General features: G+C 37.2%; 1 pseudogene; it reads left to right on the top strand.

Moving 5' to 3' along the window:
- Nucleotides 1–5,170: 5,170 nt before the first annotated feature.
- LOC109040588 (cytoplasmic FMR1-interacting protein-like) overlaps nt 5,171–23,385 on the top strand; it is a 37,617-nt pseudogene continuing 19,402 nt past the window's right edge.

Raw genomic sequence — 23,385 nt, 5'->3', positions numbered from 1 at the left:
GCCCTTCATTCATATCTGGAGCCATTTGCTGGTCACCGTTATGAGCTAATGAGACCAGAGGATCCGATCGACACAGTTACAGTTCAGCAGCGGATAGAGTTGGATTGTACCTCTTGGAGGCCAGGCCTCGGCTGGCTCCTCCACTTTTCTCACGTTGAAGTACAGAGTTCATCCCTTATATTTTTGTGTTTCGTGTTTTCATCCTCTTCCCATTCGTCTTCGAGCAAGGGCACCCTACAGAGGCCCATCCAAGTAACATTACATAGGATGTGCTACTAAATATTCCGTGAAAAAAAACACCAAAATTGTCTTTACTGTTAGAGATAAGCTTAAAAAACAGCTTATTCCATCCTGTCCCGTTCCATCTTGTCCCGTTCCATCCTGTCCCATATGTTTCCATCCTGTCCCATGTCCCAGTTAAGTGGGACAGAGTGGAAAACTGTTACAACTGAGACTTGCTTGTTTAAGCCCTGTAGGCGCTCTTTTCTACCGATTTAAGTGAAACTTGGTACTCGGGGTATTTTTCAACGGGGAACTCGAATTTTTAGTCGAATTTTGAAAATTCAAAAATCCAAGATGGCGGACATGACCGAAAATGCTATCGCAGCGCCTAATCAACTGAGACTTGTTTGTTTAAGCCCTGTAGACGCTCTTTTCGACCGATTTAAGTGAAACTTGGTACACGGGGGTATTTTTTGATGGGGAACTTGAATTTTTAGTCGAATTTTCAAAATTCGAAAATCCAAGATGGCGGACATGACCTAAAATGCTATCTCAGCGCCTAATCAATCGATTTACGCGAAACTTGGTACCGGGGGTATTTTGAAATGGGAAACTCGAATTTTTAGTCGAATTTTCAAAATTCGAAAATCCAAGATGGCGGACGTGGCCTAAAATGCTATCTTAGCACCTAATCAGTCGATTAAAGTGAAATTTGGTACCCGAGGGTATTTTTCAATGGGGAACTTGAATTTTTAGTCGAATTTCCAAAATTCAAAAATCCAAGATGGCGGACATGGCCTAAAATGCTACCTCAGCGCCTAATCAAGCGATTTACGCGAAACTTGGTACCCGCGGGTATTTTTGAATGGGGAACTCGAATTTTAGTCAAATTTCCAAGATTCGAAAATCTAAGATGGTGGTCGTGGCTTAAAACACTATCTCGGTGACTAACTAATTGATTTTAATGAAACTGGACCGGAAAACCTTGGTATTAGGAAAAGAAAGGAAATTTTAATAGGGGTGCAATAGGGTTTCTTATGTATCTTAAGCTACGAAATCGAAAAATTCCTGGGTTTTTTCCATCGTGCATAGATTCTTCCGGAAAATTGACTCTACTGGAAAAGCTAGATTTTTAAGGAAAATTCCGATTTCTCCGGAAAAATTCCGAACTTTCCCAGGATAAATCGCACTGATACAGTTAAATGGAGGTGTTCTTCAGAATCAGCGCCAAAAATCTACTCCAAAACCATTGGCAAATCTTCGGAAAATCAAAAAAAAAAAAAGAAAAAAGTTGACCGGTGTTAGTCCTCAAACTTTTCCTGGCTTTATCTCCACTTCAGCGGGTACACGCCCACTCGAAGTTTTAAAATTCGATGTTTTTGATCCATTTTGTATTGCAATATTCCAAGAAATAAAAGCTTCTTCTCGTGTTAAAGGAAAACAGTGCGCATTTTGATAACAGACGGAACTGTCTAAAAGACAAGCAGAATAAGCTCCAGATATCTTTCATGACGGATGATTTTTCCTAAATTTTTTTGGTTCTGCAAGATATGAAAGGGTTAAATGTTTTCAATTATGCTTTAATTTAAGGCTCGATGGTGCTTTTATGACAATTGTGTTCAATTTTCAATTAAAAGTATCATATGTCACCTCTGGGACGAAAATTTGGGAAATCAGGCAAAATTAGAGCAAATTTTGGGAAGTGATACACTTGACGGTGGAAATTCGGGTTTAAGCCCAACTATTAAGCTCGACGAGCTATATTTCCTAAGTCTACACCTAATGATAGTCAAAATAAAGTTTGGTTTGCCCAAAAATTCACAAAAAAATTTTGGGAGGAAATAGAACCTGGAATTTGACCCTTATTTGAATTCACCCAGGTAGCACTAATTTTACACTACGCACAAAATCTTTAATTTAATATTATTAAACTATAACAGGAAGTCCCAAAAGTTTAGAAAACTTTTCAGGCAACGTGAATTATTCCACCTCATTTCTCAAGAATTGCCAAGTTTCATCTTTTGTATCATTTTTTATCTCACATTTTCAAGTGTCGCTTACGCTGTGTCGGTTACATAGCCGACACACTTTGGCAGTGCCGCCATGTTTGCCTGCTCTTGAGTATGTCACAATTTCAAAGGACCCCGCACACCTCTTATGGGAAGCTGCACCACGACCGATTGCCTTCTGACTTATGTACTTCGATTCTCCTCAAGATGCTGATCAAAAGTTATAATTGCGCCAACTTTCTACGATGCACCGTTTTCGCAAAAAAGCTAAGTGAAGATTCAATTATTCGGCGACTATGAATAAAAAAGAACGAAGCATTTGAGAAAAGGCCCGATGTAAATAAGGAAAAAACGTACCTAGCGCGTGTCCGTCTTCTTATCTGTACCTGCCGACTCTAGGGCTATCCCTCTCCTCCCGCTCTCGATGCGTCCGTTTGACGCTCATTTTCCTGTTCATATGCTCCTCACGATGGGTGATCGAGGAAAACGGCCGGCCGGCGTGCGGAATCCGAGATAAGACTGCCGGTCGGTGCGGAGTTCCCCTGATTTGTTCACTCGAGTACTGAAATGAGGAATCTTTCTGGCTTTTCATCGCCAAATAATTGAATCTTCACTTAGCTTTTTTGCGAAAACGGAGCATCGTAGAAAGTTGGCGCAATTATAACTTTTGATCAGCATCTTGAGGAGAATCGAAGTACATAAGTCAGAAAGGCAATCGGTCGTGGTGCAGCTTCCCATAAGAGGTGTGCGGGGTCCTTTTAAATGATGGAAGCTTCTTTGCTTGTTTTGATATAATGAAAGGAGCGCTGAGTCTTCATGTGTTTTTGTTCCTGCATGTGCTTGAATCGATTGATGAAATGTTTTAATAATGGACGCAAGAAATAGCAGCTGATCAGGAAGCTTAATCGTAAAGTGTGAGTACATTTCGTTTTAATTTTTGATAATTTCCTTTGAAATTTTAAGTTATTGAATACTGCCATGACCAGGGAAGTAGGTATAGCGTAGACAAAACAAAGCATTCAAAGCCGCAATGACCGAGTTTCATTCTGAGCCCTGGTTCACCATTTGTGTGTATTATAGCTATTAATACAATGGCCATTGCTAATGAATGAGTGTATTTGTTATTTGTTGAATTCACGGTCTGCGCATGCTACTTAGTCTATGCACACTGGGTCTGCCTCTCAAATTGCTCAAGTATATCGGAGGGAAAATTTTCCATGTTTCGTACAGCCTTCTTTTGCTTCTCAGCCAATTTTTTCAGCAATTTTTTTTTGTTGTGTCAACAAAAGTAAGGACAAAAATGAATTCTACGATCTAAAGTCCCTGAGTAATCCGAGTTTCAACACGAAATGCCCATAAGAACGATGTAAAATTTATCTTTGAGTAGTAACTTATATTTTGATGTTTCTACGGAAAGTTTGAAAGAACTTGTAAAATTGTGTATCTGCGTCATTATAATAAGAAAAAAAAGGTCAAAAATGAATTCTACGATTAAAATAACCTCGGAATACTATAGTTTCGCACGAAATCCCCAGGAACGAGAAAGTTATTAAAAGTAAAATGAGGAGGAAGGTCGCTGATCATAAGGATTTTTGCCTGCGCCCTTTTTAAAACCCTTATTTGGTCATGAAAATTATTATTTCGAAAATTTTGTGTAATGAACCGATAGGAAATTTTACGGCCGTTATTATGGGTCCAGTGACATTTTCGCCTAAGATTGAAAGTTTAAAAGTAAAATGAGGAGGAAGGTCGCTGATCATAAGAATTTTTGCCTGCGCCCTTTTTAAAACCCTTATTTTTGGTCACGAAAATTATTATTTCGAAAATTTTGTGTAATGAACCGATAGGAAATTTTACGGCCGTTATTATAGGTCCAGTGACATTTTCCTCTAAGATTGAAAGTTTAAAAGTAAAATGAGGAGAAAGGTAGCTGATCATAAGAATTTTTGCCTGCGCCCTTTTTAAAACCCTTATTTTTGGTCACGAAAATTATTTTTTCGAAAATTTTGTGTAATGAACCGATAGGAAATTTTACGGTCGTTATTTCGGGTCCTATGACATTTTCCTCTAAAATTGAAAGTTTAAAAGTAAAATGAGGAGAAAGGTCGCTGATCGTAAGAATTCTAGCCGCGGCCTCTCCTCCGTGAGCCGGTGCGAGAAGAACGGGGTCCAGTGGCTGAGGTGGATTTATTGGCAAACTTCGTGAACGATCGACTATAGCTGTGTCCCCGTTAGAAGCTATGGTAAAGAATCGATAGTGCGATAATCGAACAATCGCATTCGATACGATATTCGATTCGTCCACCTGTTTGAAGAATGCAACATGGCGGCCCGGGCCCGGGCAAGCATATTCCCCCTTGCATATTCCCGCTCAATCACGAATTCACGACCGGTCCCCAGATCGTTCAATAAATTTTACTTTATTTAATTATTAGCCGTTAAAACTGTCATCTTCTTTGCTCGTTTAGAAGTAATTCATCACTTCGAGACGAAGATTTAACCACAGGGCCAACGAAAATCAAGAAGAAGCCATGGGAAGTGCGGTGAAACCGAAGTTCTGAGTGGATCTATACAGGTATAAGTGTATGAGTCGTTTTTCTGGTATTTCTTTCTATCATCTCTCTTTCAACCAAATCGAGGAAGCTTACACTACTGATTCCTATATTAGAACGTAGTGATGTTCCCATAGCTTACGATGTTACAACAGAATTGTCATCAGACTCCTGTGATGGAAAATGTCTTTTTGTTTGTCGCTGGACTATTGTCTTGGAGACTCCACTATGGACCAAGATGTATCTCTTTATCTCCTCTTATCTTATCTAGTCAATCAATGAATGCAGACCGGTTCTTGAAATTTTGTTGGTACTCCAGGACAAGATAAGGAATGTGTGAGCTTTGCGCTTGGAAGACCTTGATCCCCTAGGTTTGGACATGTTGATATGAGTTTCAACGATCGATACCTGTGTGTGAGACTGAAGCTAACTTTAAAGAAGGAATCTCTGAGCACAGTGAAGAGTATTTTACAGATTTTGTTTCTCAATCCCCTGCAAATAGCAAGAACTGTGAATACCGTTGCTACACGTAATGATCATCCTAGTTCGGACTCCATTGCCAGGTATTTCCTGCCTAAATTTCTTCCTCAAGAATTGTAACTTCCTCATTTCCTAAACGTCCTCTAACTCTCTCCTTCTTTCACTTTCATGTCGTTTAGTCCCTGAAGGAAAGAGTTAGTTTGTCTGCATGTAGTCATGCTGTGATAATGAGGCCAATTTCATCATTTTGAAAGCTCACGTAGATCATCTCTTCCCTGCGAATCGATAGCTTAGCCTCTGCTCCACCTGAGCATTTGTCTTTCTTTATTCAATGGGCCAGTTGCCCTGGTAACATAATCATGTTTTGATGCTTGGTTCTAGTAGATTATTATTCTAACTCGATTTATGATGTCATTCAATGCGGTAGTGCATAACGTGTCACGTCCTACCGCGGTGGATGACGTCATAAATCAAGTTTTTTAAGGCGAGATACCTCGGTTTATATTCAATGTAGAATTTTGCCGTTCGGCCAGATCTTATCATTTAAAGTTGGTCTGCATGAATAAAGTATCAAAACTCAATTCTAAGACCAGCACGACTGGTCCATTCTTCCACTTCTATGTTTTATTTCTATTGTTTCATGTCTAAATTTTTCACAATTACCTGTTTACTCTGCTATCTAGAGGTGTCGTCAGCTAAGTTGGCATTTGTTTGTATTCCATTTGCAAGCAATTGCGATGCAATTGTCGAACAGCATTAGAGGATTGACGGCAGCCCGATTGTGAGCTTAGTCAATCCTCGATCACTGGTGGACGACTGCATTATAGTTGCTTGCAAACGATATGTATTCAAGTACCACCTTAGCTGAAAACACCTCTACCTCAAGTTAGCAGTATTACTTCTGATAGTTTAACACTAGTTTGTCCTACCTCTTGATGGCTTAAAGTTATTTGACTAATTTTATCTACTATCCACTGTCAACCTTCTCTGGTATTGAATCGTGCAACACACAGAATATTTATTTTCGGTTTTCAGTGTACTCTCCGTTTTTAATTGATTAGAGTGGGTATGTTTTCAAAACCATTCATTTCTTGAAGTTATTCCATGTACAACAATGCTTACTTGCCAAGTCACATTTTTATGTCTTTGATGGTTTCTTGCACAAAGGAGTCAACCTCTCAAAATGGCGGCAGAAAAGCTAACATTAACTGATGCCTAATCCAACGTCGACGCCATAGATGAGCTTACGTTACCTGATGAACAACTGTGTATCAAAGCTCAGCCATGCTCTGTCATTTATCAAGCTAACTTTGATACCAATTTCGAATACTGGAATGGGTTCGTCACTGGCATAGCAAAGTACATTGAAGAAGCCACCGTTCACGCCAGTTTGGGAAGCTTCACATTCCTGCTGCTTGATTACTGTTAATCTGTTTAATTGAATGGATGATAAATGATATTTTATGATTTTTAGGAAAATCTTGCTTTTCCAAGATAATTTTGAGAAAAATGAGAGGAAATCATAAGTTTTGGGCAAGGAATGATATCAAGAACTACAGATAACATGCTTAAATCGGTGCTCAGAAAAAAATGATATGACTCTTTAACTCTTACCTAAATCATTACAGAGCCTCAGCAGGATCAGAAACATCGTATCTGAAAAGATAGTTCCATGCAAGTGTTTTCAACTTAAAGCAGACATTTTGAAAATTGGTAGGGGCATCTATTTTAGATTAAAATTTAGATTAAAAATAGAAATTTATGTATTTCTTTGATGGAAGGTCATTTGAACCTTGATTTCAAGTTTAAAGATTTCAAACTATCCGAGGAATCCATCGCAGATCGGCCTTTAAATGTAAATGTATCAATTTTTGAACCTTTATAGGATGTGCACTGTAAACAGTCAATAGGTTTTTTCATTGAAGCTTAATCGACACTGGCTCTGGTCGTTTTAAAAATTCAGAGCTTTGCCATGTAATGAATTTGAAGTTGTCAATCTACCAATCCTGTAAAATATCTATTTGTAATGCTCCAGAATGAACTGTTGGAAGATGGCTTGAAACAAGTGCTCATGCTGCATACATGGCGATATTGCTCTCGAGCCATCCGAAGGCCAACCGAAGTCCAATGAGCAGCCGAACCGGGTGGAAATCCATGAAAAGACTGTTGAAGTATTAGCTCCTGAAGTGAACAAGCTGCTTAATTTCATGTATTTTCAGGTGAGCATTCTAAATTTGTCAGTTTTTGACATTCGGTAGGTAATTGAAGTGGTGTATTTTAGGTGAAAACTTGCATCAGGTTCTCTACCAATGTGTCTATAAGAAGTGTACTGATCTTGTCGGGCCAACAAAACATGCAAGAAAAAAGAGATATTTGAATGCTTCAAACCACAATTTCCACTAATTGCCACAATCCTAGAACTTGGTTTAGGTTACCCATCGACACCTGTAGTCTTTAGTTATATAATTTAAAGACAAATAACTAAACGAAAGTATATCAATTACACTGATGAAATGATTAAATTAATTATCTTTGTCTTTAACATTAAAAATTTTAATAAAAATATTTACTTAATTATCTAAAATTACTTCCCTCTGCTTTTTAGTTTTGTGCAAAAACTGGTGATTGTGCCTATATTGCACAACTATGATATCTTTTATTTATTTAGTATGAATTGGTACAATTGAAACAATAAAAATTGTTATAGTACATGCAAAATACCGGTCACCATGCCTGAAATTACCTGGCCCATTCAGTAAGAAAACGGTCTTGGCTGTGGACTTGTCAAAGGTCTTTTTGATATTCATTCAGTTTTTTTGTCTATTGTACTTCCATCTTATTTTTGCCAATATTCATTGGAAAATTTCATTTTTTCTAGGATATATGTCGCAGGTTTAGATCTCAATTGATGATACAATGATAAATTCTCGCTTGCCAAATTATAATTACTCTTTTGAACTATTGCCCTGAGGAACGGTTCATGCTTTCAGAGAAGAAACGATGGAGTGAATTTTTTGAAAATTTTCATTTAGAGAACTGAATCAGTGAGTTCGAAAACACACCAACTCGGGTTTTTTTCGATTAACACTTTTACGGTTTAGTAACACTTATGGATAGAAGCATCTGCCGGCAAAAGGAAATTTTGAAATTGCAATCGAAAGTGCTCAAAAGAGCAACGGGAAAAGGGAAAAATCCAAGTATTTCATTAGAAATACCAATTTTTGGCCATTTCAAGGGAAACGGGTGACCATTCGATTTTGCGGTTTTCTTTTTTCGGTTTAGTGTACCTTGTACCAACAAGTTATATAAATATTCAAGCTTTATTCAGGTCGAAAAATATTTATTTTTTTGGGCTGACTATGAAAAATCAGTATCTGAAAGTCAGTGAGAACGAAAACACACCAACGCGGATATTTTTAAACGCTTAATTCTCTGTCGTTAAACATGGTGTATTGATTTCAACTTGGTGCTTTACAAAGTCTCTAAGTACTTGTCCTTTGGCACCAAAAAGGTTTTGCTCAAACTAACTTCTTCGCCCTCTGCGCAGTTTTAGGTGTTTCCTGCACAATTTTTTTTTCCTGGTTGGTGTGTTTTCGAACTCACTGATTCAATTATAAATTCATTTTGAAAAATAATCAGGAGTTTCAGCGAATTGCATACATTTGCTTGATCAAAATGGATGAAAAATTGGTGAAGATTCTGAAACGCTTCAACTAAAGAGTGTCCTTACTGTGTTTGGATTTTCTCAAAACTTGGAATTACTCATCAAATCCTAATGATGAATTTGAGTTTCACTCCATCATTCTCTTCATACTTTACTTTGATTACACAGCTCAAGAAATTTCCAGTTTTGGTTTGTCCTTCGAACCAAACCAATTTTTTCGTTACCTAGGTGTAAAACAAATCGGAAAAGGCCCATTTAAACCTCAGGAAAATTGTCTGGTGCTCAGGACGCCACCAATTTGAATTTTGAGAAAACCGACGATTAGATTTTTGCAAATATCTCCTCAACGGTTCATCCCATGAAGAAAGAGAAAGGAAACCAGTGGAATACAGTGCCGGGCCCACACTATATGGAGGGGGGGGGGGGAGGAAGCCAAAAAGTTCAATCATTTTCGATCAGAGCCAAAAATGTTGAGCTCTAATGAGGATCAGTACAAAACTGATGGGGGAGAGAGTTCAGCTCAGGCAGTTTGCATTGGAATATTAAGGTAAGGTCACGTTGAGAGATCTATAATTTCGGGGCTTTTTATTTCCATCAGTAGATCACACTTGTCAGTGAACCCAACTGAAAATCTTGCAAAATCCAAGATGACATCAAAGCACAAGTTCGAGGTACAAGTATTGTAATGCAAGATGGTAAGTTTCGTATTAGCACTCATTAGAGGTCAAACGTTTTGATTCTGATTGAAAATTTTTGAACTTTTGGGCTTTTGATCTCACTGACTAGTGTGATCTACTAATGAAGTATAAAAACACCCAAAATTATAGATATCTCGACATTTACTCACCTTAATATTCCAATGCAAGCTGTCTGAGCTGAACATTCTCCCCCATCAGTTTTGTACTGATCCTCATTAGCTCAACATTTTAGGCCCTGGTCGAAAATGTTTGAACTTTTTGGCTCCTCCTCCCCCCCCCCCCTCCGCACATAGTGTGGGCCCAGCATTATTTTACAACCTTGTTACACAGTTTGGGCCACGTTTTTTAGATTTTTTCTTCTTTTTTCTTGATTCTAAAGGAGATGGTCGACAAAATCACATTATAAGGGCGGAACTAATGAACTGCTGTTTCACAGAATTAAATCAAGTTTAGAAACTATTGACATATGTTTCCTAAAAGTAAATTTTACGCTCTTTTCAATGAGCATAACAGTTTTTTTCTCAGATAATCGCGGCTGGAGATTTGAAGCAAAGTTTCTCCTAAAATCAGCAAAAATGCGCCTTTTTTTAAGCTAATTTTTGAAGAAAACGTCAATTTTACGACCAAAATAGTAAGCTAGAAAAAACAGGGGAGGGTGATTTTGGTAGGAAATTTTATGTTCTCTCTGCTGGTTTCCTTTTTTTCCAAGGGATGAACCGTTGAGGAGATATTTGCAAAAATCTAATCATGGGTTTTCTCAATTTTGAAAAATTCAAATTGGCAGCAATTTTCCTGAAGTTTATATGAGCATTTTCGGACTTGTTTAGCACCTAGGAAACGAAATAAATTGGTTTGGTTCGAAGGACAAAACCCATGTTGAGCGGTGTTATTCCTCAATTTATTTACTTCTATCCAACTGTACATGACATCTAGAAAAGTCTTACTTTCTACTAACAAAATCATGTTTTATGCTCAGTCCGCATTTCAGCAGCTTCTGTGGTCATAATCATCAGTTGATTATCAACATTGATGGTGGCCAGGAGGGTAGTTACTACAGCGCATACTGATCATGAAAAACGTAGGTGAAAGAGTTTTTTAAGTTTGATGCACATTTCAATCACATAACTTTCACTGTCAAAAAATAAATCAATTTAGTGAGATCACTAATCTCTAATTCCAATTATTTCTTTCACAGCGAAAAGCTATTGAAGGATTTTGTGTTGGAAGCCTACTTGCTCACCCTAGGAAAATTTATCAGTATGTTTGCGGTGCTACATGAACTGAAAAACATGAACTCAAGTGTGAAAAATTATTATTCTACCTATCGCTGGTAAGTTGATGTCTGTAAAGTAATAAAAGATTTCTCCATTTTTAAGCTTTCTGTACCTGAATGAAGATTATTTTTAAAAAATATGTGTACAGAAGTAATATCGCAAAAGTCTCTACAAGAGCTGGCCAAATTTAAATATTTAAGTCTTTTACTTTTTGATTCGAGTTTATTAGAACTGGGAAAAGAAAAGAAGAGCCATAAGTCACATCAGTCTGAATGCATCAGTCATCAGTTGGCCGATTGGTTAGCATGTAAATATCTGTTGAATGGTGCAATTTTTGGATGTGACATTTGTCTCTTCTTTTCTTTCTCTAGCTCTGTGTCTTTCAGCTATCTAGCATATCTTCAACTGTAAAGGAATTTTACCCAAATGTGTCAGGAAAATTTCTTTTCTAAACTCAGTGGCAACCCTGTGTCGAATTGTGGAGAGTTAAGTCCCTTTTCCTTGACATCAAACAGTTTTCTCCCTTCCTTCTGATTCATTTCAAACCTCCATTGTAGCTCAAAAGTATCTTGACAAGTCTCTACACCATTGCTTCTTTTTTCAGTGCCGCCCAGTTCTTGAAAGTTATGGCAGATTCACACACCCTGCAGGAGTTGCAGAAGTTATCAATGTTTCTCACTTCACAGAACAAAATTCGAGACTCGACGAAAGAGAATTTGGAAAAAATAATCGGTTACAAAGAGCTGCTGTCTGATGTTGTCAATCTGTGTGTGCACATGTTTGAAACAACAATGTACCTGACACTTATCGAAAAGCACATGCTAGTTAAAGTGAGTATCATGTCATCCCATCTTCGCGATTTGTTCGACCTTTGAAAGTGATTGGTTTTGACATTTCTTTCAAGGCCTTGAAATTGCTTGAATTCCTCTCTACTGATAAGAGTAAGTAGTTAATTTAAAGAAACCAAGAAACATTTTTTGATGTTTCGTTGATTGTAGGAAAACATCTTGTTCACAAACGAAATTATTCTGAAACCAGAATCCAAAATTGCGGATTCAAGCTCTTATCACAGGGAAATTTCTGTGTTTTGGAAAAAAAATTGGTAAAAAAGTGTACTATTGTTCCAGTCATAAGCCAGTTAAGACTCTGAAGATCTCAAAATTGAGATTTTAACACGTCTCTCAGAAAAGCGTTTTTTAAAAGTACTCGCTGCTATTAATGCTCTTAGATTTTAAACTAAACTTTTAAATTCAAGAAATGTATCTGAAGCTCAAGCGATTTGTGAACTTTTAATAAGATTTTATATTTTGGCCATGTGTCTAATTGTCAGTCTAACTGTTCTTGACTTCATAGCAAGATAGTTCTAAGTTACTCAGTATTTTTTTTTCAGGTTTCACAATATTTCGCCTTTGATAAAAAAAAAAAATAAGTTTGCGAATCATCCAAGTCATCATTTTTGTTCAGATCTGTGCAAAGGAACCTTGTCTTCTGGGAGAAAATTTTCCTTAACTTTCTCCAACGTTTAAACCACGCTTTTCTACAACCCTAAGAATTTTTTTATGGAACTTCAGGACTGACATCTCCTTCAATACTTAAGATTTTGGGATCAAACTTGTGTCAAAATGTCCAGATTTTCTTCCTCCTTTAAATAAGCAACAAAGTATGGAAAATTTTCTTTGCGGAAAAAAGGTCCCTTCTCACAGATTCGGTCACAATCACATTAAAATACTGTCAGTAAAAACATCGTTTTGTCTTGGTTTGCTTGTCATGGGCTTTGGTTTGTTTTTGATGGACAGCGACCTCTACAATATCAACAGACTTTACCAAAAGAAGAAACTAAATCTCAGTAAAATCGACAGAATTTTCAAGGTATCATTCTGTCAAATATTTTCACAGTGTCTCATTTTATTCACTGACTTCGTACACTTTTCAACAAATCAGTCAATGATTCCAAGTTGTTAATTGCTCCAGCTTTTTCCGTATTTCTTCCTCCAACTCCCAGTTCTTTCGGTCAGGGTGTCTAGCGACCGGGAAAGTCAGGGAGAGTCAGGAAGATGAAATTGGTCAGGGAAAGTCAGGGAAGAAAAACGCAAATGTACTATTGGAAGTGTACTATTCCTTCCTCTATTTATTTAATTCTCGAAGTTGCAATTTTCTATGAGGTTTTTTGAAATAGCAAGCAAAGATCTTCCAAAGCATTACTATTAAGTAAAAATTATGATGTAATAGTGGAAGAAAGAAAAGAATCTTTTTTACGTGAGTCTCCGTCGACACCCAAAGACCATAGAAAGAGTTTTATTCTTGAATTTTAATCCATTGCTTTGGAGGGTGTAAAACATTGTACAGACTGAAAGCAAATCTTGGTAAAAGGTCATGGAAAGTCAGGGAGAAAGAAAATTCAATAGGTCAGGAAAAACCTTGAAAGTCAGGGAGAGTGAAAAAAAATTTTTGCTAGACACCCTGAATAGCCTAACCCTGTATGGAATTAATCAATTTTGGATCTTTGGTTTTATTATCTAGTTTTTCCAAAGTTTCTATTTTTGTTTTTTTGTAATAACAATGATAGGACGAATCCTGTGATGATTGTAAAAACGAAATAAAATAATATAAAAATTAGATAATTCAAGGTGACACCCTGCCATAGTACTGTACAAAAATCTGATGGATTAAAATCCATCAAATTTTAAGGATGTCCTCCATGTCCTCACAGGGATTTGGCAGGGACGGGAACAAAATTGGGTTAACCGCAAAAACTGGAAAATCAAACTTTTACCATACCTACTTGAATTTTGGTTTTTCAGTCCGTCATGAACTCCATTCATGGTGAATATTTTGTATCGATCTTCAATATTCTAATCTTATTTTTTTTTTAAATCATCGGCTGAATCAATTTTCCATGTCTGATGTTTTTCTCTTTTTCCTTTTTCAGGTTTTTTCATTATTTGCCAGTATCAACCATTTATCTTGAAACATTTTTTCATCTGCAAATAACTGTTCAATTTTTTCTTTTTTCGATAATTTCAAGGTCAACACAACATTCAAAGAAATGAGAACGGATAAGGAAAACAAGGAAACAGCCGATTTAGCCTTGCGTGGTTCACAATTGCTGTCCGAATGGAGTAGTGTTGTCACAGAGCTTTACTCGTAGAAGCTGTTGCACTTGACGGATCATCATCAAAATGAAGAATGCCCACAAGAAGCTGAGGAATATGAAAGAGTAAGTACATCACCATGCTTGGAATGTCCTCTCTAGGTCATAGCATTTTTTACAGTTATTCATTTAACTTTCCCCTCACTGAGAAACTTGAGTGAAGGCCTGCGCCTTTGTGCTGAACTTTGGAAGTTTATTGCCAGGTTTTCAGCCTTTAGAGCGAAGGAAAGTGAAGCCTTGTGGATCATCAATTTATTACAGGAGCAATTTTGATAAGTTAGCAGTATGGGATTTCCTCCTATTAAATTAGCAGAAATTGCTGATTCTAGGCAAGGCTGCCTCAACCAAAATTGATTGTTGTTTTATGTATTTATGTAATTTAATCAATTTGTCCAAAAATCCTTTTGAAGGGAGGGCGAGATACACATATAGATTTTTTATATTACAGTATCAGTTGAGATGATAAATTGTTAAAATATATCTAGATGGAGGCAAAAGAGAATTGCCAGCTTGCCAGAGTTGCCTTTGATTCTGTAGGATTTCTTTACATCGAAAACCATAGATATTTGAACTGACAAGGGGAGTCTACGAAGTGACATCCTGGGATTGGGTTCATTTTGCTTGTACATGAAGAAGAGACAAATCTAAGGTTGACGTATTTCTTTTTAGCCGCCACCTCCCAACCGTTCTCGAGATATCGATTTTTAAAGTTACGATTTTTGCACGTTTCCGCGCGGAGTTCCGGCGAGTCAACTGAGCGCCGGCAAGCTGCACGAAGCGCGTTTCTTATCAGCGCTGCAGACCGGCCGACGATATCAACTGTTCCGTGGCCGAGTGGTAGAGTGTTCGCCTACCGTTCCATCGATCGCGGGTTCGAGTCCCGCTTCGTACCATAGCTTTTGGGGTCCGCCGCAATGCATTTTTACAAGTTTCCTTTATTTTTATCACACACCAAGGGGTCCGCCCCCTGGCCGCTACGCGGCACAAACCCCGGGGCGAAAAGGCCCGCTTCGCGGCAAGCGAAATCATCGAAATCGACCGTTGCCGGTTGCAAATTCAGAGTAAGGAAAAAGTCATTAAGAATATTGTGTGGTGGGAAATTTTTATTTGAAACATCATTTTATCATTCAATTCAAATTATTTACCCAGTAACCGTCAACGGTTGATTTCGATGATTTCGCTTGCCGCGATGCGGGCCTTTTCGCCCCGAGGGTTGTGCCGCGTAGCGGCCAGGGGCGGACCCCTTGGTGTGTGATAAAAATAAAGGAAACTTGTAAAAACGCATTGCGGCGGACCCCAAAAGCTACGATACGAAGCGGGACTCGAACCCGCGACCGATGGAACGGTAGGCGAACACTCTACCACTCGGCCACGGAACAGTTGATAACCTCGGCCGGTCTGCAGCGCTGATAAGGAACGCGCTTCGTGCAGCTTGCCGGCGCTCAGTTGACTCGCCGGAACTCCGCGCGGAAACGTGCAAAAATCGTAACTTTAAAAATCGATATCTCGAGAACGGTTGGGAGGTGGCGGCTAAAAAAAAATACGTCAACCTTAGATTTGTCTCTTCTTCATGTACAAGCAAAATGAACCCAATCCCAGGATGTCACTTCGTAGACTCCCCTTGTGAGTCATGGAGCTCAGCATTTTGAGAAAGTCAAAAACCTTTTGGAAGATACTAGGATGTAAGAAAATTTTCCTATTTGTTGGCACTCCGGATACTGTGTATTTTTCAAAACTCTCAATTTGTCCTTTTGTCTCTCTATTTTAATATATTTCTTAATGCCGTCAGCACTTCAGATTTTATTTTTATTCAAGCATTTCCTTAAATCTTTGTAAATTTCTCTTCGTTGCTTTTAACCTTTACTTTCCTTTGTTCAGGCAACACACTACAACTACATGGAAGAGGAAAAATTTGCACTAATCGAGGTTATTGCAATGATCAAAGACCTGCAAGTTTTAATGTCTCGTATGAAAACCTTTTTTACGGAAGCCATCAGACGCAATATTTATGCCTAACTCCAGGGCTTTGTGCAAGTACTTCTCAGAGAGCCTCTCAGAAAAGCCATAAAGAACAAGAGAAACCTAATCAGAAGGTACATTATCTATTCCTATCTTTCCTTTTTTCTTCAATTCTTTTCTTTAAAGTATTATTTTTTAAGGCAACGAGTTTTTGAAAAGATAGGTGCAACATGGAAATGGCAAAGCATTCCGTTGCAGAACTTTAAAATTCTTTTTGCCGATCACAGTTAAATTTAATTACTAAAATCCTGTCTAAATGCATTAAAATTGGATCGCAATAATTTTTTTTGAAAGAAGAGAGGAGGTAATTGTTTTCTTATGAATGATTCATTCTAATAAAAATTTTCATTTGTGCTTTAAAAAAATTGAATTGTTCAGTTTAAAACTGCCAAAATTCCACCGAGAAAAGAAAAGCAAAAAATAAACAAACACTGACTAGAGCCAGAAGCGTTTAATGATTGGAAGATTTTTGTGGTGCATGTAAGAAAATCTATTATGTGAAGACTTAGATCACAAAAATCCCTTTTTTTTTATTTTTGTGCCAAATCTCTTGGAATTGAAAATAATTAGATGTTATGGCCTAGGGCTTATTATGAGGTTGACTTTGCTTAATGTATGTTCTTTTCATTTTTACATTGCAGTATTTTGGTTTCTGTGAGAGAAACATGTGCCGTTGGCAGCAAGAGGTTGAGCCATCAGTGGATCCTGCGCTAAAAGGAAAGAAAGATCTTGATTCTGGCTTTGGTATCAAAGTGCCTCGAAGGAATGTCGGTGTGTAACTCAATTATGTACCACTTAAATAGGATGAACAAAATCTGAAGTTCATTTAATTTTAGACCGTTCTAAATTAACGCTATGTAATAGAAGTGGAATACTTCAATAAGTGAAACGAACATCCATTAAAGTAGGAAATCTCTTAAATTTATTGTTCAACATTTGTCAAATTCTAGACTCTTGGAGGATTCTGTGTAAATGGTGTTTATTACTGTTTCAAGATGTTCGGTGTGTGACTGTTCCATCCACGTTGCACAAAAAATGGAAATAGCTTCTTGTCGAAACACACGAAAAAGTTAGAGGGAATGGAGAAATTACAATGAAACCACTGAGGTTTTTTTTACTATATTGTAGTATTGATTGGTGCCTGATTGTTAATAGTGAGCCGCAAACTTCCTGTTTTCTTTATAAACTGTCAAATTATTACTCAGAGCAGTTGAAAAGCTCCATAGACATTTCCAGTTAATTATGGACTTGATTTTTTTGTTCCCATTTTAGGGAAATATTAAAAATTGTATTCTTTTTCTCAGGCCCATCCTCAACCCAGCTTTACATGGTGCGCTTAATGTTGGAGTCGTTGATCGCGGACAAGTCAGGTGGGAAAAGGACTTTGAGGAAAGATATCGATGGCCAGTATCAGATGCAAATAGACCAATTCTACATAACCTTGTACTATTGGAATTATCTGCTCGGTTTTAGTGGTGAGAACATTTCTTTTAAAGTTTATTCAGGCCATTTTAAGCAGACCAAACTCCAAACTCCAAACTCCAAAAAAAAAAAAAAAAAAAAAAAAAAAAAAAAAAAAAAAAAAAAAAAAAAAAACACCAGAAAACGAATTAAATGGAATTCAGCAGACAATTTTTCACTGATGATAAAGGTTTCTTATGAACGTTCCACAGTTCCTTAAAAGAGGAAAATGTTCAATGTGCAAAATGAATTTTTGTAAACCTTGAAGTTGGTCATTCTCCAATTATTCGAAATTTTTGTCTTATTTTTCAGAATAAAATATGAGGTAAAAAAAAAGATGTGGTTGACCTTTTAAATCACTTTTCTGCATTCAGCGGAAACTTCAGTTTTTTCTGAGTTGAGCAGTTTTCAAAGCATGACACTGAATAATTGTAGCCAAGTGACCACCTTGCAGTCTTTTTCATTTTAATCCTATCCTTCTTAGCGCACAGCGGATCCTACAAAGTGAGTGGATCCACTACGATACTAGCATTAATGCAATTTCTCTCTACAGAACTACTTTTTGCTTAATTTCATAGCCCTTACAACAATGCTGTGATTTATCTCAACTTTAGTATCGTGAATTTTACCTTGAAATGACCATGGGGCGACATATTCAGGTAAATATAGGAAACATACATCACCATTTAAAGTGAGCTTTAAAATTAATCCAAGTAACTTCATATTTATCTTTTGGTCATCTGCTCTCAAATACCTATCGTCAAAATTTTTTTTATTTAAACCTAAAGAGCATCTTGTAAGAAACGTCAAAATTATGTCCAGATTAGAAACTTAGCTTTTGCATGCCTTTGACCAATTTTAATGTCAACTTCTTTTTCGTGTATTTACATTCTGTCTTCGGATTTCAGAAATGCACAGTGTGACATCAACACAATCAAGAGTGCAACGATCTCATCACAATGGAAAAACACATACAGGTGAATATAGCTCTTGGGCATTTCTATTTTTTCTCATCAAGTCGTCCATTATTCCTGGAAGCAGGAATTAGTGCCGAACTTACATTTTATCCCAGAAAATTTTGGAAGATTTTCGTAAAAACCAGGAGCCTTCATTTGTCTGTTAAATCCTTGGAATAATATGCTAAAACATGAAATGAATTGAAATTTTCTGGACCTTGCTGCATCCAAAATACTTGACAAGTTTCATGTGATGGTTTGATTGCTGAAAGGTAAAAAAGCTTTCTGTAAAAGTGGTAATGATAATAGATTTTTGTTCAAGAACTCGGAAGGTTTTTCACAACGTAACTTTTTTTTTCATTTTGATCAACTTGAAATGGACGTTTGTCGTCAATTTTTTCCTTCTTTGAGCTCTATCGTTACTTGATGCAGTTATAGCAACAACTGAAATTGGTTCAAAGGAAGTTAAAGCCCATTTTAGACAAAAATGCTGTTTTTAAGCCCCAGTAAGTGTTCTATCTATCCCTAAAACATCACAGGGTGTCTAGCAACCAGGAGAACTGGGAAATCCAGGAAAAAATCAGGAATGAGAATGACCCGGGCAAAAACCAGGAATCGAGGATCTGAACTGGGGAAAAATGAGGATTTATGTTTTTTAAAAAATCGGCGAAAAACCCGGGAATTAGGAAGTTGGAAATAACTAGACACCCTCAATCAGTACTGATTTTGTCGCTCAAATGGTGGAGAATTTCAATTTTTTTATTGTTTTAATTTTGGGGGAATGGTTGATGTTTTCACGTCGTTAGTAAAAGTGGGCTCAAGTGTGGAAATCAGAGTCCACACAGAATGAAAGAAGGACATTTTTGTCTTGAGCATGATCTAATACTGGTTTTTATGAAGTGCAACACATTTCTATCCATGCATCATTTGAGTGATTCTTCTAAAAATAATTTTTTAGTTCACAGTTTCCTATCGAAATGCCAGTGCCGTGGATTTTGACTGATTACATTCCATGTACTGAAGAGCCCTTGATGATGGAGTAAGTAGGAAATGCTCCCTTCGACAGTTAATTTCCTTTCATATTCATCCATTTTTCTGAAATCATCGGTGTGTAAAATTTGTTTCGAGATACTTTTCAAAGTGTAATGAAAGTGTTTGCACCTCTCTGTTGTTTTACTTTTTTCGAAATTGTAACAAACGAGATTCGTAATATTTGCAGTCAAATTTTATTCCACATATGTACTTTTATTTGAGAGTTCGAGGAAAGTTGTAAGTTGGCGACTTAAATTCCTACCCCAAGTGGTGTCACAGTGACACTTTTTCTGAAGGAAGGCAAGGAGAAAGGATTTATCGGAAACCTAAACATTATTTCATGCTGCTTGCTTTGCATCTATCATTCAAGGAATATTTGAACTCGGAAGTATCTTTCAAAATTTATCTTTTAATGAAGTCCATAATACTGTTTCTAATTAGTTACAAGATATATTCATCAAAATTTTTTAACAACTGAAAACAACATTTCTGAGCTTATTTTAAGGCTAGATTTGTAGATTTTTTTCTTGAACATTCTTCAAAGATTAGTCGCCTTCCACACAACTTGGACAGGAATGTATCCTGATCGCGTTTTTCAGTATTTCTCATTGACATCTTATTTTTTCATAGGAACACCATTGCCTGAATTTGTCTGAAATTTCCAGTTACTTTTTTTACACTTTAGAGAGGAGACATTAAAATTTTCAGACACATTTGTGCAAAAGTTTTCAGTTCATGGAAAACTAAAATGTCTGTAAAAGGTATGTTCTCATGGGCGGTAGATTGGTGTTTGATCTGAAGACTAACTTTTCGGTTTTGCCAACATAATACTTGTAACGGCATACAATTGGAAGTTAAATCTGCTAGGTTAGTAGTTAAAAGTACCCTATTTTTTTATGTTTGTAAGTAATCTCAAAGTCAGGTCATTTCAAAATTATACTGCATTGCTTTATACATTAATTTTTTATCTCTCCTTTTCAGGTTCGTCTTATACCCGTTAGATCTCTACAATGACAGTGCTCATTATGCCCTGACTGTCTTCCGTAAACATTTTCAATACGATGAAGTTGAGGCAGAAGTCAATCTATGCTTCGATCAGTTCCTGTACAAACTTAGTGAGCAGATATTAGCTCATTATAAGCAACTCGCAGCAAGGTATTATTTGTTCATCAGCCGGTTTATTTTTTATTTCCCTGCTCCCGTATTTTGCGCTTTTCTTTTTTGTTGCACTCTTTGTTTGTTTGTTTTTTTTTTTTTTTTTTTTTTTTTTTTTGATGAAGCCTCCTAAGAAATTAACCGTCCATGACGGTCGGTGATTAAAGGGCTCTGAATTGATAGCATGCAGTTACTTACTTGTCGTGAAACTTTTTGTAAATCCCATATTTCTGCCTCCTATGGTGTAGTGGTTTTAGCGCTAGCTCTGTGATCGGGAGGTCCCGGGTGGGATTCTCGCCCAGGCGACCCTAGTTTGATGGGTTTTGCCGACTGGCGAAGTGGAAGGTCAACCATTGGAATTTGGCGGTTTACCCCAAATCTCCACCGCGGCGGGGTGTTATCGGGGGTTCGGTACTCTCAATGTTGTCGGATCAACGCTGCCATCTTTGTTTACAAAGCCTATTTGCCAAAACGCTCAAGTGTTGCTGAAGTGTGTCGGGTTTTATGAGTTTTATTTTTATAAAGTTCGCAAATATTTTAAAGTTTTCGTGCGTAATCTGTGATCTTGGTGCTTCGTTACTCAGCTGAATTTTCATTCACATTCAATCATAAGTATTTTCCGTCCTACTATGAACTGATGTGCATGTGAATATGAGCCTCATCCTCCGAGGTGGGTTTTCCGCCTGGTTTTTAGCACATTAATGCTTCCCTACCGAATTTAATGCATAAAAATCAAGTATTTTCTGTCGTATCAACTGATTTATTCGTGAATGTGAGCCTCATCCACTCTGAGGTGGGTTTTCCGACTAGTTTTCAGCTTTAATGTCCATCCTTAATGCTGACAAACCGACTGAATGAGTGGTTGCTGAATAGTTTGCACAGTTTCCCTGCTTCTATATCATTTATTCTCCCCACCACTCTATATTGTTAGAAAGAAAAAGTTTGAGACAGAGCAGAATGGGATTTTAGACCCTAGAAACTGATTATGAAGTTAACAGCTCCTCTGTTTCTATCTAGTGGTCATGGACCAAATTAGGCAACGAAACCTCCTTACCTAGAAGATATCCCTTTTTTTTCTAGCATTTGCGAACACGCTTCCAGTAATTCATGGGCTAACGCAGCGCATGAAATTATATTGTCATCAGATGCCACTATTGTTGAGGTGCAGTTTTATCACAGATCGCTCATTCCTTCTCTTAAACACCTCAGACAGGCAAGCGGGCATTCTTTCAATCCTTCATGATAATAGCCCCTCACTAGAGAATGAAGGAAGTAGAGGGAGCTGAGAGAATGTAAACGGAGGTGGCTCCACAGAAACTCATCTTTACCCCCGACCATGTGATGTATGTCACAAAAATTTAAGCCTCCAAACAATCGTATTATGCTCATTTCAGATTAAACAGATGTGCGCCAAAACCGAACAATGTGAAGGAAGCAGAAACTTCCAATAAATTCAAGAATTGTAATAATAAATCATGTAAATTTAAGTATGTTACGCTCTCACAATTATTAAAGCACCTTGATGAGTGTTGCCCAGATAGTGATTGCCAGAAAACTAATGAAGAAATTATTCCAAAAGCTGATCCTGTAACCACGGGAAGTTTGATAGTTTGCCTCGATTGTTCCTCCGCTTATTCAAATAGCAGTTCCTACAGTAAACATTTTAAAACCTGCCTCAACACCGCTGCGCAATTCACAAATTGCATTGCACCTTCTTGTAGTATTATGTTTCGCACCTATGCGGAAATGTTGAAACACCTTGAAATTCAACACAAAGTAGACTTATCAATACAAAATTTATCTTTTCCATCAATTGATGAACTTTTTTCATGGAAACGAAAAGAGGAACAAAGTTTACATGTCATGTATGTTAAAAATAGGGAAAATGTCAATTCTGCACTGTTATTACATTTGTAAATTCGATGCTCAGCATCAAGCAGACAGTAGTCCAAAGACTTGTAGGAGAAAGTTTTGTGGGGACAAAATCCAAAATACAGATTGCCCCTCAAGAATGTATGCGACTGAGAAATCAGATAGTGTACTAGTAAAGTATGTTCCATGCCACAATCATGAATTGAAATTCAAAAATTTAAAACATTTTAGGTGGCATCCAGACACCAAAAATGTTCTTAATTTCATGTTCAGTAAGGAGATTCCATCACCTAAAATAACAGAAGATTTAGGCCCTAGCTCTATAGATTCTGCTCAAATTAAAGAACATTTTATTTCTACTACACAGAGAAGTAAAATGAAGTACAAAAATCAGAAAATGCACCTGCACAAGAATGATGCAATGTCAGTTGATTAATTAGTGAAGTCTTTAATTGGTGAAGAAAAGGAATCTATCATAGTATACAAACCTCAAAAAAAAAAAAACCGGTGGAAATAGGTGGCAACTCTGTTCAGCACCTCCTTAGTGATTAAGATACATTTGCTCTAGTCATTCAGTCAGACAGACAGCGAACTGAAATGCTGAGGGGTTGTAAGGATATCCTTGTAATTGATGCCACACACAGCACTAACAAATATGATTTCCATCTCGTCAACCTAATTGTCCCTGACGAGTTTGGAATCGGCTATCCAGTAGGGCACTTTATAACGAACAAAGTAGATACTCCAACCATGACCCCTTGCTTTAGAGCTATCAAAGATAAGTGTCCTGATTTAAATGTTAACGTTTTTATCACTGATGATGACCTAGCTTTGTACAAT

This window comes from Bemisia tabaci, chromosome 7 (genome assembly GCF_918797505.1).
Source record: "Bemisia tabaci chromosome 7, PGI_BMITA_v3".
Taxonomy (NCBI): Eukaryota; Metazoa; Arthropoda; class Insecta; order Hemiptera; family Aleyrodidae; genus Bemisia; species Bemisia tabaci.
Note: the sequence above shows the minus strand (reverse complement) of the source record. Positions and strands in the feature narration are given on the sequence as shown.